Source organism: Apodemus sylvaticus, chromosome 2 (genome assembly GCF_947179515.1).
Source record: "Apodemus sylvaticus chromosome 2, mApoSyl1.1, whole genome shotgun sequence".
NCBI classification, from domain to species: domain Eukaryota; kingdom Metazoa; phylum Chordata; class Mammalia; order Rodentia; family Muridae; genus Apodemus; species Apodemus sylvaticus.
The window spans coordinates 22242920-22249334 of NC_067473.1; the positions used below are offsets into that span (position 1 = coordinate 22242920).

Consider the following 6415-nt stretch of genomic DNA (forward strand, 5'->3'; position numbering starts at 1 on the left):
TGTCCAGCATGCTGCACATGCCGGAGATAGGGAGAGAAGAACCTCTTGCGGCATTCACGGTCTGGGGGTGATGCTGAGGAACGTGGAGGAAGGCAAGAGGATGGTTGAGGAGTAAGATGAACTGGCATGCTGGAGGAGAGCTGGTCCTTAGTAGTCTACGATTTCTGACAATTACCTAGAAATACAATTAGGTTTGAGATGATTTGGTCTTGATGGAGTCTTATTTGCTGCCAGAATATGGCCATTGGCAACAGAAAGTCTAGATGAGGAGGGGGCACTATGTTCAAACACAGGGCCCATAACCTGTCACCTAGATCAATGAATGACGAAGATTAGGGCCAATCAGTTTGGTCACTCTCCAGGGTAGGACAACAGGATGTTATCAACACATTATATTGCTTTAAACGTTTTAGAAGTGTGTAGCCATGGGAGAATTGATACAATTGATAGGGCAAAAAGGGAGTAAAGTGATAAAAGGCACACCCTACATCCTGAGGTGACTATGAAGGCCAGGTGTGGTGGGTGCATCTGGAAGGCCAAGCCCAGGGAAGTGGGAGCAGAGGAATCAGTACTTGAAGGCCATCATGCACTTCATCGTGAGACCTTCTCTCTCAAACCGGGGAGGGAATAATTGCCGCAAAGTTTAGACTTTAGAGTTGACTACGTCTACAGCCAAATGTGCTGCCTAACAACTCATTGCTCATTTTATCAAACATTAACCCTCTAGGATCTGGAGAGAAGACACAGCAATTAATAACATTTACTGCTCTTCTAAAGGCCTGAAGTTTTGCTTCCAGCTCACATATTAGGCAGTTCGCAGTGGCATGTGATTTCAACTCTAGGGAATCCAGTGCCTTCTTCTGGCCTCCATGGGTGTACACACACACACACACACACACACACATACAGGCAAACAAACAAATAAAACCATTTTAAAGTCCTTAAAAATCCTTTCAGCAAGTGTTTTCGAAGACATTCATCATTTTTATTAAAACGATTTTTACCAGGAGTAAAGCATTCCTCATGGTCCTACTATAATCGCTCTGTTCCCAACTCATTTCCAGTGTCCCCACACCTCATCTCCAAGTTAGACCGAGGATAGCTCTGCCTTCCCCTTTGTCACCTTAGGTCCTCACTCCAAGGTCCCTTTCGCACAGCTCAGTTTTTTGGCTACAATGAAGTGTCCATTTTCAATAGATCATTTGGCATTTGTTTGTATGGTACTATATGTCATATCCCCTCGAGTTCACTTATAATAAAATATACTTATTACAGACTTTCTAGTGGTTGTCATAAGGTACAACGAACACTCGAGTATTTTTAGCTGATTTCTATTTCTGTGCAAGAAATGTACAGCTTCTTGGGAGCTTCTCAGCTCCTCAGCAGCCAGGGTCCTTGAGCACTTCAGAACCCCAGTGCTGCCTGGAAAGGTTTCCTGATTTAACCAAGACAATAGCCAACTCACTTGTCGCATTGCTTCCTCTCTTCCAATCACTCAGAGGCAGCTCTGTCGCACTTCTGTTCATCTTGAACATTTTCATAGCTCACTTCCCCAGGAAATACTGCCATCATCACCCTGCATAGCATCTAGAAGAGCCCTCCACACGCAGCGGGGACACGCTGACTGCGTAATTGTGCTGAATACCTACAAAAAGAATAATTTTTTTTGAGTCATTGACTTTCTGACTCATTAAAATTAAAGAGTTTACTTTTAAATATCCACACCACAACCCCTCTAGTAATCCTTAATTACAGTGTATTTATCAAAGTGTAGTGCATGGACCTTGCTGGTAAAGAGAGCAGGAAATGAGGCTGAAATAAGCAAGGGCCCTGCAGAGACCAAAAAAAAAAAAAAAATGTTCTCTGTCTGATAATTGAGGCAAGAAGCAGCAGCACTATTTTTCCAGGAACATGGGAAAGGATGGTGAATGGAATAGTGACTCTGCGATAAAGAGAAAAAGTTCAGGGCAGAGGTAAGAGAAAAGATTTTCAGTTCCTATTTCTCCAAAAGAAGAAGAGGAGGAAAAGAGAGAGGAAGAGAAGGTGGAGAAAGGGGAAGGGGAGGAAGAGGAAGAAGAAGAGGAAGAAGAAGAGGAAGAAGAAGAAGAAGAGGAAGAGGAGGAGAAGGAGGAGGAGGAGGAGGGAGAAAAGGGGAAGGGAAGGAGAAGTAAGAGGAGGAGGATCATTGGTATAATATATTTTGTAATTATTTAAGGGAAGGAAAAGAAAGTTTTATTAGGACATAAGAATTGAAACATTAAAAACACATAAGCATTGTATATTCTAAGAGCCTCATGTAGTAGTCCAGGTTCTCTAAAAGAACAGACTGATGGGATGAGGTAATTGATCAGATTGGCTCACTGACAGAATCTGAGTACTCCAACAATAGCTGCCTCACACTGGAGAATCCAAGCATCTAGTAGTTGCTCAGTCAACAAGGCTGGATGTCTTATGAACGCCTGGAGAAGCCCTAGAGGGTATCTGGTTTTCAGTCAACTTCAGGCCCAAAGCAGCTGGTTCTAATATCAATGAAGAAATGCCACAGTAACAGAATAGATGAACTTGTTAGCAAGAGTAAAGGCAAGCAAGCAAAAAGAAGTTTCCTTCTTCTGTGTTCTTCAGTATAGACTGCCACCAAAAGGTGTTGTCCACATTTGGAATGAGTCTCCTTGTTTCACTAGAAAGGTCCTCACAGGAGTGCCCAGAAGCTTGAGGCTTAGTTGGTTCCAGATGCAATCAAATTGAGAACCCAAAGGAGTCATCATGGTCATCTCATGGTTAGAATCCCTCGTCATTCTTGAACTTATGTGTCACTGTTGGATACTCACAGATGGAATGTGTAGACTTCCATGGCGCAAGGTGGGAACATGCACAGCTTTTTTTAAAAATTATGTTTTAAATTGCATCTGAAAGATAGCTCTTCTCTTCTGCATTTCTCCTTTTATTCATTTTTTGAAAACTTTCTAACATTTATTTTTAATTTTATGTGCATGGGGACGTGCACTTGTAGATGCACATACATGTGTTAGCGGTGCTTGTGGACACAAGGGAAAAAAGTTGGATCCACTGGGACTGAAGTTACAAATGATTGAGAGCCAACATGTTGGTGCTGGGAATCAAACCCAGTCCCTGTGGAGAGCAGTCAGTGTTCTTAAACACTGAGCCATCTCTTCAGAATCCCACATTTTTCATATGAAAGTGAACGTAAAAATAAGAATTGGATTTTTATTAAATAACAACATACGCATTGTAATTAATTGAGGCTTACTCTGCCATACAATTATTCCATTAGAAGCACTAAACTCTTCGGTATTTTGGTCTGTATTTATCTACCTTCTCAGTATCCCCCGCCTCCCTGTCCTAACTTCTAGTGACTTTAGGTCTTCACTATGTTTCTATGCAATAGGATTTTTTCAGTTGCATAGTCCAGTGAGGAATGTGGTACTCGCCTTTCTGTACCGTGCTCATTCCAGGTACTATGATGTCGTCTGGTTCTATTCATGTCTCAGCTATCATTTTAATAAAGTGAATCAATAAAGCTGGATGGATCATAGCTTTGATTCAGTAGTAGTAATTCCTTGTAACTATGAAAAATAAATAAGACAAGATTACTCAATTTTATGTCCTCTCTGATTCTGATTCTGCCAGAGCCTTTTATATCTAGAGAGACTATGCTTTCTCTGTAATCTCTGCATTCCTATTGTAACATTTCAGTATCTTAGAAGGGAACAATGTGAAACGGATGCAGGTATTGGTCTGTCTCCTCTGTGAACTCTAAGTAGTCATCATGTATTACGTAGCTCATCGTCTGTTAAGAAGATAGGCTACTTCCCCTAACAACCCAGCATTGCTTCTTTGATAAAAGCCATCTTTCATCTGTGAGAGGGTTTTCTGTCTATAGTTTGGCATAGCAGGATTGACATTCGTGGCATTTTAAGAAGACATTGCTATAAGATGTGATTCCATCAAGGAGCAGGGGTAGCCATTCTTGACATCGAGGCCATTTTTGCAGCTGGAAAAGAGAACTCCAGAGTTAATAACAGCATAGAATGGGTTAGCTCTAACAGTGAGAGACCAACCCTTGGTGGTTTATTTGTAGGGTTATGGTTTAATTTCCATTTCAGAAGGAAAAAAAGACCTGGAAATACCATTTCCAAACACAATTATTATAATAAAAATTGAAAAGAAAGAAAATATCTAGTGTTTGATGTCTCAGAAAGAAAATGTATTTTTAATTTTTTTTAATAAAAATACTTTGAAGACCTGGTCCTTTATTTCTTTTTTGTACATTAGGCCATGAGTTCCTATGGAACGGGTTCCACAGCTCAGGTTCCTTCCCGTTAGTGCTCACAAAGTGTGTTCCTCTGGGTGGTGCAGGCAGGCGCTTCAGCTGAACCCAGGTGCCCATCTGTTTGGCTTCCTTTTGCTTCTGATCATTCTCCTTCACCGGCTTCAGGAAGCTGCCTCTGCTCTTCCAGTGTTTGATGTGCTCAATCGTCCTGGCCAGAATCTTGTCCTTAACTCGCTTGTTGACAGTGATGCCCACGGCCTGCTGGGTGACATTGCAGACCCTTCCGATTTGCCGTGCTAACACTTATGGGTCATTCCTTTTTGAACAGCGTCCGTTCCCATGATGATTACAGTATCACCCTTCTTATAAATTCACATGTGTCTGGCAAAGGAACAACTCCGTGTTTTCTAACAGGTCTAGAAAACATAGAACAAGCGCCCCTTCTCGTTCCCTCTGTGTTCGTCATTTTGGTGAGTTACTGAAATGGCTGCCTGGCGTGGCTGAAAGAAAAAAACTAATAAAACTCAACTCTAGCTAAGAAATTTGTCAGTTACTGGGTGACAAATTCCGGATGACACATCAAGTGGAGCGCCTGAGTAGATGCTTCAAGCTAATGTGTGGAACACAAGAAGCTCGGATTTGTAAATGATCACAAAATTCGTAGGCCACTGCCAAGGTTCTCCACTCCTCAAGCAGTGGAGGTACCTGACCCCTTCGCGCTCTTCTGGATGGAGAAACATCCACGGCAAACCTATTGAGAGACTTCAGTTTCCTTTCCCTGTAGTGACATGTCCAGAGAACACAAGAAATGATGGTATTGGCTCACCGTTACATTGTGTACAATCTAATTGTTACAGAAAAGGGTTTTAATGCTTTGAGACTGCCCTACTTTTTTCTAAATTTGTGTAGTAAAGTGCATGAATGTTTCAAGGCCTAGAGGTTGGGGGTGAGTAGAGCGTGCTTTGGATTCAGTCTTTCCAGGCCACCAAAAGAAAGGAGGTGACTGGGCTGGCTGAGGGTTCAGATATCACTTCAGTGGGAAAAGCAGAGGCAATCAAACTCCAGTCAGATGCCTAGGTTACCAGAGATGAGAGGCCGCAGAGATGGAGCAAGCACTCTTAAAAGCACCCATGAAAGAGTTAGCGTCAGTATCTGTAAATCCCGAACACTCAAACCCAATCTACTGGTGACAAACTCAAATATAAGTTTTCTTACGTTTCTTGTCTGTCTTCTCTTGGTTCGAATCTGCGTTATCCTGAAGCTAATAGTAATATGCTTGTATATGAAATCAGGGCTGGCAAAGGAGAGGTCATGGCGTAACTTTAAATTATTACTGATTTTTTATGTAAGAACCAACATTTTTATTTTTCATCGTTTATGGTAAATACGAGTGAAGTTTAAATCCATCAGGGTAAAGTTATAAGTACATTCTATAGAAGGAAGTGCAGCCTTAAGTATTAAAAGCCTAACATGAACCAATCGCATAAAAAATTCAGCATTTAGAGCACTTAGTAATACTAGTAGGAATAGAAAAAAATGAAAAGGGAAAGGGGTGTGGCAAGACAATGAAATGTAAGCAGGGGTCTTCGGAGGGATTTTTAGAAAGAGGGGCTCATAGGAAGAAACAGATGTGATCCTGAACAGGAAGAAGATCCTGGATGCAACAAAAAGCAAATCAGAGTTGGGAGGATGAGGTGAACGAGGAGGAGGGGGGAGGAGGAAGAAGAGGGGGAAGAGGAGGAGGGAGGGGGAGGGCAAGGGGGAGAAGGAGGAGGAAGAGGGGGAGGGGGAGGGTAAGGGGGGAGAAGGAGGAGGAAGAGGGGGAGGGCAAGGGGGGAGAGGAGGAGGAAGAGGGGGAGGGAAAAGGGAGAAGGAGGAGGAAGAGGGGGAAGAGGGGGAGGAGGAAGAGGGAGAGGTGGAGGAGGGCAACAAAAACAAAATTACAACCCAGACTCCCAGATGTTAAATGGCTTAATCCAGATGTTGCTCCCCAACCCCAAATTAAGAACGAAATGTGTATCACACAGCTACGAGCTACAGCCTTTCAGACTGTCCACAGTGGAAAGGCAATGTCAGGAAAATATTATTTTGTCCACATAACATACCTGTTGACATGAAAAAGTG

At 42.5% G+C, this 6415-nt stretch overlaps 1 pseudogene; it reads right to left on the reverse strand.

The window, feature by feature from the left end:
• Positions 1 to 4289: 4289 nt before the first annotated feature.
• Positions 4290 to 4757, reverse strand: LOC127677312 (60S ribosomal protein L21-like; annotated as a pseudogene).
• Positions 4758 to 6415: the final 1658 nt, after the last annotated feature.